Below are 15,744 nucleotides of genomic sequence, written 5' to 3' on the forward strand. Positions count from 1 at the left end.
TTCCCTGAGTCTCCACTAGTGGTCTCACTTCCCCATAGGCACCTCACCACAGGCACTACAATTCCCACAAAGCCTTGTCCCTTCATCACGGTAATTGCACACCTGTTAATTGCACTCAGGTGTCTTCACTTTCATAGTCATTATCCTACCCATATAATCCGGTCAGTTTCCAATTGTCGTCATGGAGTCCTTACTTTCCGTCACCTAGTTTCCTCGTGTTTCCTAGTCCTTGAGTTCCTGTTCTTGTTCCTGTTTGTTTGTTTGTTTGTTTATTTGTTTCTGTTTGGATATTGTTGGTTACGACCCCGGCTTGTTTTTGACCCTGATTTGGATTACCCTTAATAAAACCACACTGCACTTGGATCTTCCGTCTCCTGTGTTCCCGTTCGTGACACAAACAAATTGTTATTTGTCATGTTTTACAACATCTTGACCACCTGTGGTCAAAAAGAGCAAAACAAGTTAATTTGACAGCATTTTTATTATACTTAGCAGCCTGAAATGTTGTTTATTTTAACCGTTTACTTCACCTATCCTGAACCTGAAGATATTTAAAATAGTTTTACTTTTGAAGTAAACAAAACAAAGCAAATTAACTTAACAAATAAAAAAAAATAGAAAATACAGAAAAAAAATCCAAAAAGGTCCAAAAAGTTGACTGGGCATAAACTGCAAGTTTTTGAATTTTGGGGCTTTGCAGTTGACAGTTGGTGGCTGTCAGTTCGTACCTGCAGATCGCCATCTCCCACTGCTCTCTCTTTTGGAAAAATTTCAGTAAGTATTTGAAACTATAATTAAGATACACCTTTGTAGTCATAAATTAAAGTGAGTTTTTACTGTAATCACAGGCTTTTCAGAAATCAAATGTGTATTCTTGACTAGCAGTGTTGGTAGCTTAGTTGGTAGCTACTAGCTAAAGGTTTTTTTTTCATACATGCTTACCATGGGGAAAATTAAACATTGTAACACAGCTGAAGTGCCTCCAAAGAGGATTCGTTCCCTAACATGTATTTTACATGTCTCAACTCTTTCTGTGTATGGTAATTTTACCACACTCAACACATGGGGGGGTAAGCGAAAAGTTATCATATCTACACAGTATACGAGATATGAGACTCTGTGAAGACGTTAGTTCACCATACCACATGAGGGATATTTGTGAATAGATTCCATTGAAATTAGAGGACTTGTGTTTGGATTCAATTGGCTATCACCAATACTGCTATAAAAGGTTTACAGGGAAAATAGATCGTTTACAAGTGTCAAAGGCTTCTACATCTGGTGAATCATTATCATTGAAAAGGGACTCTGCGCCATGTAAAATCACTGTCAGTTCAATCTGAAGGAGCTCCAAGAAGGTATTCCTTCTTGTTTCCCAATCAGTGCATTTACTGCGTTTTCCACAAGGAACTGGAAAGTGATTGAACCTAGGGCACAGGAATTAAAGAAAGAGGCTCTTTATCGCAAGGTGCATGGCAAGGCCCTTTTGCAATGAGTATTATCCATCATGCAGAAACAACTTTAACACAGAGTACCAAACCCATGAGCGTGGAAGGGAGAGAGTAGAAAAGGCAACAGACAACGTTGACAGCCTGCAGGCCCAGAAGATAGCAGCACATAACAAGTCATATTGTGTGGTAAAGGATTACATTCTTAGGAATGTGACTGAGCAAAGAGGTTGTCCCAGCTAAGATCCATGTGCAACTTGTACATGAAGACATTGGAAAATCAAGGTTTAACTAATCCTGAATACCACAGTGAGAAATTGGCAAGACAGTTAAAAGGATACAAAGATATCTCTCATGAACTCACATTCTCCAAGGTGCAACAACATCGGTGTATTAAGTCGAACCTCGTATACAGCTCTAGCATTACTGTAGATGAAGCAGTTGGATGTGCATACAAACATGGAACAGCTGACCAACTTCAAGAAGCAGCATCCACCCTCCATTCTCACATTATAAAGGCATTCAAAGAGTCAAAGGAGCTACCATGGCCCCCGACAGCACAGGAGCTAGATGCTGTGAAGATGGACGTGCTTCTTCCAGAGCATCTTGTACAATTTCCGAGCTCATTGGAGACTGGGACACTGGGACACATAGTCGATATAAAAAACTGGATGACGAGTAATTTCTTACTGCTAAATTCTGAAAAAACAGAGGTGTTAATTATAGGACCTAAAAACTCTGCATTTAATAACCTAGAACACTGTCTAAGACTTGATGGCTGCTCTGTCAATTCTTCGTCATCAGTTAGGAACCTAGGTGTGCTATTTGATAGCAATCTTTCCTTAGAAAGCCACGTTTCTAGCATTTGTAAAACCTTGTAAACCTTTGTAAAGCATTTGCATTTTTCCATCTCAAAAATATATCTAAATTACGGCCAATGCTCTCAATGTCAAATGCAGAAATGTTAATCCATGCATTTATGACCTCAATGTTTTATTGGGTGGTTGTTCTGCACGGTTGGTAAACAAACTCCAGGTAGTCCAAAATGAAGCAGTAAGAGTTTTTACTAGAACCAGGAAGTATGACCATATTAGCCGGGTCCTGTCAACACTGCACTGGCTCCCTATCAAACATCGTATAGATTTAAAAATATTGCTTATTACTTATAAAGCCCTGAATGGTTTAGCACCCCAGTATTTGAATGAGCTCTTGTTACATTATAATCCTCCATGTCCACTACGTTTTCAAATCTCAAGCAATTTGATAATATCTAGAATATCAAAATCAACTGCGGGTGGCAGATCCTTTTCCTATTTGGCGCCTTAATTCTGCAATAACCTACCTAACATTGTTCGGGAGGCAGACACACTTGCAGTTTAAATCTAGATTAAAGACCGTTCTCTTTAACCTGGCTTACACATAACATACTAATATGCTTCTAATATCCAAATCTGTTAAAGGATTTTCAGGCTGCATTAATTAGGTAAACCGGAACCGGGAACACTTCCCATAACACCCGATATCCTTGCTACTTCATTAGAAGAATGCCATCTACGCTAATATTAGCCTGTTTCTCTCTTATTCCGAGGTCACTGTAGCCACCAGATCCAGTCTGTATCCAGACCAGAGGGTCACTGCAGTCACCTGGATCCAGTACGTGTCCAGACCAGATGGTGGATCAGCACCTAGAAAGGACCTCTACATCCCTGAAAGAGAGCAGAGACCAGGACAACTAGAGCTCCAGATACAGATCCCCTTTAAAAACCTTGTCTCAGACGACCACCAGGACAAGACCACATGAAACAGTTGATTCTTCTGCACAATCTGACTTTGCTTCAGCCTGGAACTGAACTGCTGGTTTCGTCTGGTCAGAGGAGAACTGGTCCCCAACTGAGCCTGGTTTCTCCCAAGGTTTTTTCTCCATTCTGTCACCGATGGAGTTTTGGTTCCTTGCCGCTGTCGCCTCTGGCTTGCTTAGTTGGGGTCACTTCATTTATAGCGATATCGTTGACTTGATTGCAAATTAATGCACAGACACTATTTAAACTGAACAGAGATGAATTCAATGATGAACTGCCTTTAACTGTCATTTTACATTATTGACACACTGTTTTCCTAATGAATGTTGTTCAGTTGCTTTGACGCAATGTATTTTGTTTAAGGCGCTATATAAATAAAGGTGATATGACTTAACTTAAGGCTTTTATAGCAGTATTGGTGATAGCCAATTGTATCCAAAGACAAGTCCTCTAATTTCAATGGAATCTGTTCACAAATATCCCTCATGTGGTATGGTGAACTGACGTCTTCACAGAGTCTCGTATACTGTGTAGATATGATAGCTTCTCGCTTGCCCTGGTTTGCTAAGTATAATAAAAACGCTGTCAAATTAACTTGTTTTGCTCTTTTTGACCACAGATGGTCAAGATGTTGTAAAACATGACAAATAACAATTTCTGGGGTCAGAATTGTATTGAAAAAGGTGTCCATTTGTATCTGCACTGTAAAAAGCAATTGGTTGAATTTACTTGGAAAACCTGTGGAAACTGATTACCTCAAATCTCTCAAGCAAATTAGTTAATCAATTTTGAGTTGATGCAACTTATTGCAACTTTGCAAATATAATTTGGGTATTTGTAGTGGTAACTAGAAAACTTGAGTATTCGTAACTCAATCTGACAAGTTGAGCCAACTCACAAGTTCAAGATAATTTTAGTACAATCAAAAGAGTTAACTTAACAAGTCTGCTTGTTCACATTACTAGAAAAAAGTGTGGAAACTGATTACCTTAAATTTCTCAAGTAAGTACTAAAAATTCTAAGTTAAAACAGACAGGCAAAATATCTTTGACAACACTGGGACATTTATTTGTTCCTTAAAACAATGGCATGCCTTCAAATCAACACAACACACTGCAATTTTTCACATACAGCAATTACATACAACAATCAATGCTCCCTTTTTTGACATTTTTACCTTTTCTCACAGTGGTGAAATACAGAATTTTTTTCTAACATTAACACCTTTTCTAAAACCAACCATTTAACCCTGTTAAGCAAATTGCACCTTTTCCTACAGGAAACAAAAGATTCTTCAGTTTTTTTAGTACTGAACTACCTTCCTATTTATTTTAAAGTTCCTTTAAAGACTAAACTCTAATGTCAGCTACTAAACATTGAGCAGACTGCTCATTTTCCAACAGGAAAAAAAAATTACATTCTTCAGTCCTGATTACCATTTTTCTAACTCCGCAATGGTCAATTATGAACAAACTGAAAAATGGTCCATCATGGCACAACAATGTTACAGAAACAGGCGATTTTTCAGGTTTGAGAGACTTGTGCCCGAGTGACAGAATCACACTTCGAAAGAAATCAAACATGTTCTTCAGTACAGCAGGATACTCTACATCCAGAGCATAAATGAGCCCAAAAAGCAGGCACATTGCTTTGGGAAGGTTTCCCAGATCATCCATTACAACTCTACCTTCCAAAATGATTGCAGTGGATTTGGCATCGAGATGCAAACAGTAAGGCACGGTTGCAGAATCCTCAGGTATCACAAACAATAGGCTGATTGAAATGCCGGACATCTCTCCTTTGTCATCACAGTCCTAAAAACATGAGTAGCATATGACAAGAATGAAGTGAAACTAAGTCACATCATACCTTCAGAACATATATTCATGTTAAAAATATGCAAATAAATTAACGTATTATGACGCAAAGTTCTTTTCATAATTGATACAGCAGCAGATGCAGTGGATGATTTTGTTTTCCTGCGATATATTTTGAATTTCCCAATTTTTTTTTTTACTTGTGCTGCCACAAAATCAAATGTATTCTTTTTATTTAAGGTGCAGTCTATAACTTGGTGCTCAGGCGGTTAATAAACAGAACTGCCTGTGTTTTGTATAAGAACGTTGTAGCCGGAGCTACTTTTTATGAATAAAACTAAAAATAAGTCATTTTGTTGTTTTGACACCTCACAAAAATCTACTAATTTAACTAAAATAAAGTTCAGTGTTTATTCAAGACAAGTGAACAGTCAGTAATAAAATAAGAACTAATGAGCAAATCACAAGCAGTAGCACCAAATAAATACACAACAACAAAGCCACAAAATAAACAGGGGTTTGAGTTTTTCGGGCAGTTCTAACAATTCAGCTACAGAAATTGAATAATTAAATGTAAAACAACATTGAATTGTCTTTACTACATAAATTAAATATACATTGTCTGGCCAAAAAAAATAAAAAAAATCTTGCTATCTACATTTAAATAAGCAAATACCAAAGTTTTTGAATCATTACTATGATTATTATATATCTGATGCAGTGTGTAGCTTTTCATTCCTTAAAGGTAGTTCTCGTAGCTTCATAGCATTACGGTTGAACCACTGATGTCACACAAACCATTTTAGCAATGTTCTTACTCTGCTTCTGGGCCTTGATCGTGGTAGGACCCTTGCTGTCTATGGAGGGTCAGAAAGCTCTAGGATTTCATCAAAAATATCTTAATTTGTTTTTCAAAGATGAATTAAGGTCTTACAGTTTTGGAATGATATGAGGCTGAGTAATTCATAAAAGAATTTAAGACTGTTAAGACTTATTAATCACACATAATAATACAATAATAAGTTAAGACATAAGTGTTAGAATTATTGCTGTGATTTATTAAGTATTTCCAAGGATTTTTTTGTTTTTGTTTGGCCAGGCAATGTATATTTCTATGGTAAAGACTTTAGTTTTATTTTAAATTTGATTATTCAGTTTCTGTAGCTGAATACTATTGTTAGAACTACCCAAAAATGTAAACCATGTCCATATATTTCAGGATGACAGTGTCAAGATTCTTTGGACCAAAAGTGTGAGAAAAAAAAACGTTTCAGTGAGCATGAGGAATAATTTTCATTTATGAATTGAATTGATCTTCACCCTACTGAAAGCCTTTAGGACAGGGCTATTCAATTGGCGGCCGCGGGCCACATGCGGCCCGCCAATCATCTCCATGCGGCCCGACGGCACCAACCTCCCTCCTCCTCTTTTCGCTCCGATTGACCTGAGAAACGTTTTACGTGTGAATATTTCAGCAGTTATTATATGTGTCCCGAATTTATGTCGACTGAACCAGCGATAGGCTACCAATCCTTCGTGAATGAATCATTCTTTTGGTTCGATTCTTTCTAAACGCGCTTGCATAACGGTCTAAAACTATTCGGATTCATTCGGACCGCTCCGTAACTGAATCATCTGAAGCGGTTTCTCGTTCAGTACAGTTACAACAAATAGCGATGTTTTCAGTTGTTTCACTAGTTGTTTAAACACGGCCCAGCGCAGAGTTGCGTTTACTCCCGGTCCCGGACACACTAATATTAAACAGCGTTGCGACAACCAGTGGAAGCGTTTCAGTTCGACAGAAACATTTCTGTTACAAACCACAAATCACTCGATGATTTAATTAGTATTAAATCGGATGAAACAGCCTCAACATTCCCAACAAGACTGATGAGGAAAGCAGGAGAAACATTGTGGCATGACCGAAATTAGAAGACTTTAAATCCCCTAATCACCCTTACAAACATTTACCACATTTACTGTAGTAATGTACCATGGTTGGGCAGAAATGTGCAATATTTATATTGAATACTATGTAGTAATAAATAAATATAGTAAATATATACTATAATATTATATAGTTTAATAGTAAATATAGTGATTTATATTGCATTAGTTTTATTAGGTGGGTAGAGGAATATATATTTAATGCTTGTTATGAAATTATGTCAGTTTCTTTGTAAAGGTGCGTATAGTTTTTAACTTGTGTTTAGGCATTTTTTATACAGTGGGAGCCTGTGGTTAACAAGTCTCACTGTCAGAATATTTTCATTTAAGCATAACAATTATAAATAAAATAATTATTATTTCTCACCAACAGCTATAAGTTTGTATAAATAATTTATTTGTTCCAAGGAAAATAGTTGTACACAGCTGTAAATTATCAAGTTTTTATTTATTATGGTTTTATATATTTGCATACTGTTGGGTACCACATTTCCAAGTAAATACCACACTTCTTTAGGGTTACTTTAGCTTATTTATTGAAACTGTTATGTTTCAATAAATAAGATAAACCCCCAAACCAACCCACCGGCCCACCTCAACTTTTCGATTTGATAATGCGGCCCTCGAATGAAACTAATTGAATAGCCCTGCTTTAGGATATGCTGGAGTTGGCTTGACTCTCCCATTGACATTACAAGATCTTGGCCAAAAATTAATGCAACTCTTGATGGAAATAAATGTTTCCTAACATTGTTGAAACAATGTCTCAACGAAAGCACAATATGACGACAGCTATAGCCAGCCCAATGAAAAGTTGAAAAAAAAAATGTAATCTCATCATTGTCATTTCGGGATATGGACAGGAGTACTTATATAAAATATAAAAAGCTACACACTGCATTAGTTAGGGATCAAATAATTATTGTCAAACTACAACATGCAAGAAACATCAATCACCGTAATAATGATTACATTATAAAATATTCAGTATTTGCTTATTAGTGACTTTTTTGACCAGGCAGTGCAGATTAGTTCTTGTTGAAGGGATAGTTCACCCAAAAGTGAGTATTATGTCATTAATTACTCACAGTCACGTTGTTCCAAACCAGTAAGACCTTTGTTCATCTTCAGAACACAAATTAAGATTTGTCTGAAATTAAGATTATTCTGATGAGATACCTCCTCTTTTCTGTTCTCCTTATCGGACTGTTGTCCTTAATTCTACCAACCTTTGTCTAATTTCCTAAACATTATTACCTCTTTTCGTTCTCATGATCTTACTCTCTTATCTAATTAATATTTTTTCTCTTTCATTTTTTCTATTAATTCTTAATTTATCTTTCACTTTTCTGTATCCTAATTTTTTTTCATCTTTCTTAATTACGTTTCCCATCAGGTCGCAAAATTGGTTTAAGAAGTGTTTGCAACACAGTTAAATAGCCAGAATATCACAGACAAAGCTACTTACAAAACATGTCAAAACATGTAAAAACATTGGTCTGCTCCAAGGAGGATTGGAAGGCCAATGAAGAACGGCTTTTCACCTCCCAACGATTTCAGATTTCTGTAAAGTTTTGTAACATTGTAAAAAGTTAATAGCACTCATAGCACAAACACAACACAGAGCAACAGTTATTTGTAACACTGCTAATAAATGAGCACCTAAATTATCAGAAAGACACAAAAAGTAAATTTTAAATTATATTAATTATAAATTAAATGTAGAGTAGACATTACTCTTAAAATTGCAATTTCAGTATGGACACTGCACCATTTCATTATTTTTCAGGTGCTGCCTCTATGGATTATGTGCAGGGCTCCTCAAAACTGCGAAGTAGGCAGTGAAATATCAAAGGGGTATTCTCAAGTGTACTGGCCTGGCTACCATGTACGTATCCTAATGTGAATGATTTTTCGTTAAGTGCACTCTAAGTGAATTAAATGACTTGAACATAGACAATCGGTATAGATACATGGAATTGGAGTACTTCTTGTGAAGCCTCCATGTTTCAATCGGTAACGTAGTGTTTTAGCAGCTGAGCCCTCTTTTCACACACAAAAAAGGTGAATTTACATTTCCACTGCATGAATAAGTCACAAAATTGAAATTGAAGTTAGAAATGACTTAATGAAGCTATCATAACGCATAAGTTGTCTCACGCGGTTCATTTCCATGTGAACAGCATGTTCTAGAAGCGGAGTATAGAGTCTGAGAACGTGACGTCAGCAACGCAATGCATTTTGGGACTTGGGGACACGGACGCTGCTGAATGTACTGTATTGAATTGTTAATAGACGGTTTTGTTTGCTTTGTACAGCTAAAGAATACGATACAATGGTGAAAGCTTGCTGTGTAATTAATTGCCATACTCGCACTCGCGACCGGCATGGAAAAAGAATTTCAAACGGAGTGCGATTTTTCAGCTTTCCCGCCTGTAAACAGCACCTTGGATCTCAGGTCTCCGAGTTAACAAAGCGGCATCGCATGGCTTGGTTAGCAGCAGTAAGAAGGAGAACCATCACCTTCAACAATATTTCCCGAAACACGCTTGTTTGTTCACGCCATTTTCACAAAGGTAAGTTATAAACAAAACACGTTTAACTTTTGTTGTTTTGTTTTTTTTACCACTAGCAATGGAGTTGTTGTTACACCGCAAACTTTATTAGCTAAACTTTATTATTGTCAGGGTTGTCACTTTGGTCTGGTTTATTCTTGGTTATGTGACAGAGCCCTGACACTGGTGTATATTGTTTTTGTGTGAACGTCCGTGCGCTCTCCTCTGTGTGTTGAATTTTCATTTCCTCACCATACGCTCTTGTCTCGTTTTCGTTGGTTGTGTTCTCGTGTCTGCTGTTTTATTTGGGTTTTTTTTGCTTTGCTTTATTATTCAATAAAGCCCTTTGCTTTCTGTCTGAGTCCTTGCCTCATCTTTACCCACAATCTTGACAATCACTGGTAACTGGCTGAATAACTACATAACCAATAAAATAATTGTATCTTTTATTTTCTAGGCAAACCAGCCTATGAAATGCTGGAGTGTGATCCTGACTGGGTGCCATCGTTGCATCTCGGGCACAAAGAAGTTAAAGCAACACACTCTGGGCGGTTTAACCAGAGTACAAGGAGACAGCAAGCTGTCACAGGGGATCATGCTGCACCTGCACCACTACATGTAGCTGTCCAGATGGATGAAGCTGCAACAGCAGATGATGCCTTACAAATGGACGACACAGGCTCAAATAAAAACTTTGCAGAACAGCAGGAATGCCATCTTTATAGCTGTAGGCGTGGTGAAATTAACCGTTTGTTGGGGGAAAACAGGAGAAGGAAGAGCTCGCCCAAAAGAGAATGGATGAGGATTCTTTTAAAGATGATGATGCAAAGGTGAAGTATACTACACTGGGCTTCCATGTTTTGCGCTTCTGATGGGTGTGCTGACACAGCTTTTTCCCTGCCTGCCACAGACTGGCCGAAAACTCTCACCTTTTCAAATGCTCCTTTCAACACTTATGCGCCTCAGGCTGAATCTCCCAATTCAGCACATTGCATACCTCTTCTCTGTGGATCGAAAGACTGTGTCCACCACATTCAGAGATACCATAGGTACAATGTTTAGACATCTCAAACCCTTGGTGCACTGGCCAGAGAGACATTGCTTAAAGGCCACCATGCCACATCAGTTTGTAGAGGCTTTTGGCAATCGAGTAGGAGTTATTGTGGACTGCTTTGAAATTCGCATTGAAAGAGCATCAAATCTCAAAGCTAGAGCTCAGACATTTTCCCACTGCAAACACCAGCACACCCTAAAGTATCTCATTGGCATTACACCACGAGGCTCTATCTCTTTCATTTCCCAAGGTTGGGGAGGTCGTGTCAGTGACAAACATGTGACTGAGAATAGTGGCCTTCTTAATAAACTATTACCTGGAGACTTGGTGTTGGCAGATCATGGATTTGACATCAGAGACAGTGTTGGACTCGTGTGTGCAGAAGTGAAAATACCTGCATTCACAAGAGGATGCAGCCAGCTGGATGCAAAGAGCCGGATAGCTCACCTCAGGGTTCATGTGGAGAGGATGATTGGATGTGTACGCACAAAGTACACCATACTGAATGGAATTGTAACAGTCAGCATGGAACTCCCATGTCAAGGTGAAGACATGACGTTCCTGGACAAGATAGTGACTGTATGCAGTGCCCTGACTAATATGTGCCCCAGCGTTGTCATGAAACCATAAACTATGGCTGTCAAATTATTTGATCACAATTAATCACATCCAAAAAAATCTAAGTTTGTGTTTGTCAATGTTTGTGTCCTGTATATATCTAAGTGTATATATATAAATACACATGCATGTGTGTATAAATAAGAAATATTAATGTGTATATACTGTATACACACACACATGTAAATATGTACACATGCATATCCTGCATTATTAGTGTTATGCATATTGCATACCACCTGTTACAATAATAAACAGAAAAATTTATCAATTTTGTATCGCTTTATTTTGTGCATCGTAACACACTGACGTAAATGTGTACAGTTTACAGTAACACATATAAAACAGGTAAAGAGGCAGTGTAAAACAAAAGATAATTAGGTAAACAAGTATCAAGACCACATGTAAGGCAATAAGTAAAAAATTAAATAGAAAAACAATTATTTAATTTATACATTAAGTGCACTTGTAGCGCTAATACAAAAGGAGTAACGTGTAACAACAGTCTAACCTTCAAGTATCAAGAACAGATAATGCGATAAGTTAAAGTTAAATGGAAAAACAATTAAAGTTAGAAGTTCAGTGTAACTGTTGTGCAAATACAACAGGTGTAACATGTAATAGTATAACCTTTAATTATCAAGAACATAAATAATGCAATAAGTGGAAAAAAAGGTAAACAGACAATTATTAAAACTAATTAATTCAAGACAACTGTAAGAATCAAAACACACTCCAATGTGTCAGTGTGTACAGGAGGTACAAAGCCATGACTCAGTTTCTGAAGGAGTCCCACACAGCTAAGGTGGAACCACTGGACTACACAATTCTCATTGTCACAAGCCACCATGTCACCCAGATCTTCAGGCCCTTTGCAAATGCACCAGAGTCTTTGCATGTTCTCACATGTATGTGTTCTTGTTCTTTTTGTGCGAGATGGCTGTAACTCTGTTGAAACAGGTGTCTTTGTGGAGGCTTGTTGAGTATAGTAACAAGACACAAGCTCAGGTAGAGAAACTTTGTGGAAGAACTCCTGTGCCCTCTTTAGAAGTGTTGTCCAGTAGTCTGCATCTGGTAAGACCTGAACCACAACACAGTCTTTCTCTGTCCACACAACAAAGTCACAAAACTGAGATCCAGTGACAAAGATCTGTGTTTGTACTTGGCTGTAGTACATGTGTGTCTGTTTCAAGTGTAACTTCCCATCAGTTACCTGGAGACAGAAAGTGCTGTCATCTGCACAAGCCTGCAGGATGGAGTTGTTGCGGTGCTTAAATGTGCATTTGATTTCCAGACAGCCTTTCCCACAACATGTGCAGTGAATGAGGGCATCAGGTGATGCCCCAACCTCAGGAAATAATGGATTTATGAAAAATCCACATTGCTCCACTTTTAGGTTTGTGTGGTGAGGTGCTGCCATTGTGACATAGGCCTGCCTTGCTGTTCCTTCATTGTCTATCCCCCATCTGATGGCAGCTTAGGTTGCTGTTTTTTTGGGATAACACACTATTGACACAGTTGATGTGGCTGGTTTCTCAACACTAGTGGACATAACGGCATGCATATTGGAAGCTGTTATTCTTCCTGCTCTTTATGTGTACCAGACAGATAATCAATGTTGCAGTCTCGTCTGAGCTTCAATTGCAGCTGCCTGTGTCTCTGTTACTGCTACCAGGTGTGTGAGGGTGTTGCAATGCTGGAACAGGATGGGTAGATCGCATCCATCCTTTCCTAGGTCCCGAAAAAAAAAAATCTAATGTGATCAAGATGGCGCCGCACATGGCTGCTTCAGTGCTTGGCTCTCCAGTGTTTGTACTGTTTTTGTTCGTTTTTCCTGTTTTTTTTTTGTTTAACAAACACAATCAGTTTCACCAGGGATGAACTGTTGAACATTCGGCAGCACACACCACAAGATCTTTTACCGGATTTAAATTATTCAGACTTAAAAACAATTATTCATTGTTATCGGAGGAGCAGCAGCGCTGATCAAACGCTTCAGGACGCGCAGACGGGGGAAGCGAGCGGGAGCACTCGTCAGACTCAGGAAGCGCGGATTTCGAACGCCGTTGCCTAGCATCCATCTGGCAAATCTCCGCTCTCTACCTAACAAAACAGACGAACTCCTTCTGCTCTCTCGCACAAATAAGGATTTCTCACACTCTTCTGCTCTGTGTTTCACGGAAACCTGGCTGAATGACGCGCTCCATCTGCCGGGCTTTCAGCTGTTTAGAGCTGATCGCGAATCAGAATCAACGGGGAAATCGCGCGGCGGCGGGACATGCTTTTACATCAGTGAACGGTGGTGTACAGATGTAACTGTGTTAAAGAGAATGTGCTGTCCTGATCTAGAAATGAAGTTTGTCAACCGCAAACCGTTCTATTCGCCGCGGGAGTTCCACTCGTTCATTCTGGTGAGTGTTTAGATCCCTCCACAAGCGCATGTGAGCTCAGCTTTACAAAAACTCGCTGATCAGATCACAGAGACAGAACAACAACACCCAGACTCGGTTTTAATCATTCTTGGGGACTTTAATAAAGCCAATCTCTCCCGTGAACTGCCAAAATACAGACAGCATGTTACATGTCCCACCAGAGACAGTAATATACTGGATCACTGTTACACCACAATAAAGGATGCATATCACTCTGTTCCACGAGCAGCTTTGGGACGTTCTGATCACTGTCTGGTTCATCTTATACCATCCTACAAGCAGAAACTTAAATCTGCTAAACCTGTAGTAAGGACTGTGAAGAGATGGACCAGCGAAACAGAGCAGGATTTACAATCTTGTTTTGACATCACTGATTGGAGTGTTTTTGAAGCTGCTACCACTGATCTGGACGAACTCACAGAGACTGTAACATCCTATATTAGTTTCTGTGAGGATATATGCATTCCTACCAGGACTTATTTAACATTCAACAATGATAAGCCATGGTTTACAGTAAAACTCAGACATCTTCGTCAGGCCAAAGAGGATGCCTAAAGAAATGGGGACAGAGTCTTGTACAATCAGGCCAGGAACACACTGAACAAAGAGATTAGAGCGGCTAAAAAGACCTACGCTAAAAAGTTGGAAGACCAGTTTACTTCCAACGACTCAACTTCAGTTTGGAGAGGACTGAAAGCCATCACAAACTACAAGACACCATCCCCTTGCACTGAGGCTAATCAACGACTTGCTAACGACCTGAATGAGTTTTGTTGTAGATTTGAAACCCCCAACACCCATTCTGACCATCTCCCTACACAACCATTAACACCTCCTGCAATCCCCCTCTCCATACCTCCTGCTCTTCAAATCTGTGAAGATGATGTGCGCCAGGTCTTCAGGAAGAACAAAAGAATAAAAGCACCACGCCCAGATGGCGTTACACCAGCCTGTCTGAAAATCTATGCTGACCAGCTGGCCCCCATCTTTCCACAGATCTTCAACAGATCTCTGGAGTTGTGTGAAGTGCCTTCCTGCTTAAACGCTCCACCATAATCCACATTCCAAAGAAACCCAAGATAACAGGACTTAACGACTACAGACCTGTGGCTCTAACGTCTGTCGTCATGAAGTCGTTTGAAAAACTGGTTCTGGCTTATCTGAAGGACATCACTGGACCCTTACTGGACCCCCTGCAGTCTGCTTACCGAGCAAACAGGTCCGTGGATGATGCAATCAACATGGGATTGCACTTCATCCTGCAACATCTGGACAAAACAGGGACTTATGTGAGGATCCTGTTTGTGGACTTTAGTTCGGCTTTCAACACCATCATCCCAACAACCCTCCAGACCAAACTGACCCAGCTCTCTGTTCCTAGCTCTATCTGTCAGTGGATCACCTGCTTTCTGACAGATAGGCAACAGTTAGTGAGACTGGGGAAATTCATGTCAAACAGCTGCTCCACCAACACTGGTGCCCCTCGGGGATGTGTTCTCTACCCCTCTGCTCTTCTCCCTGTACACCAACGACTGCACCCATAAAGACCCCTCTGTCAAGCTCCTGAAGTTTGCAGACGACACTACAGTCATCGGCCTCATCCAGGACGGTGATGAGTCTGCTTACAGACAAGAGGTTTAGCAGCTGGCTGTCTGGTGCAGTCTCAACAACCTGGAGCTTAACACACTCAAAACAGTGGAAATGATCGTTGACTTCAGGAGAAACCCCCCTGCACTCCCTCCACTCACCATCATGAACAGCACTGTGACTGCAGTGGAGTCATTCAGATTCCTGGGAACCACCATCTCTCAGGACCTGAAGTGGGACAATCACATTGACTCCATTGTGAAAAAGGCCCAGCAGAGTTTATACTTCCTTCGCCAGCTGAGGAAGTTTAACCTGCCACAGGAGCTGCTGAGACAGTTCTACTCAGCCGTCATTGAGTCTGTCCTGTGCACTTCAATAACTGTCTGGTTTGGTTCAGCAACAAAATCAGACATCAGAAGACTACAGAGAACTGTTCAGACTGCTGAAAGGATTATTGGTGCTCCCCTGCCCACCCTTCAAGAACTGT

General features: G+C 39.5%; 1 long non-coding RNA gene and 1 pseudogene across 1 annotated transcript in view; both read left to right on the top strand.

The window, feature by feature from the left end:
• Positions 1-15,744, top strand: part of LOC132143723 (uncharacterized) — a 303,135-nt gene that overhangs the window by 179,820 nt on the left and 107,571 nt on the right. The gene's annotated exons all lie outside the window — the stretch shown is intronic.
• On the top strand, positions 9,327-11,318 carry LOC132143088 (uncharacterized; annotated as a pseudogene).

This window comes from Carassius carassius, chromosome 7, assembly GCF_963082965.1.
Source record: "Carassius carassius chromosome 7, fCarCar2.1, whole genome shotgun sequence".
NCBI lineage: Eukaryota > Metazoa > Chordata > Actinopteri > Cypriniformes > Cyprinidae > Carassius > Carassius carassius.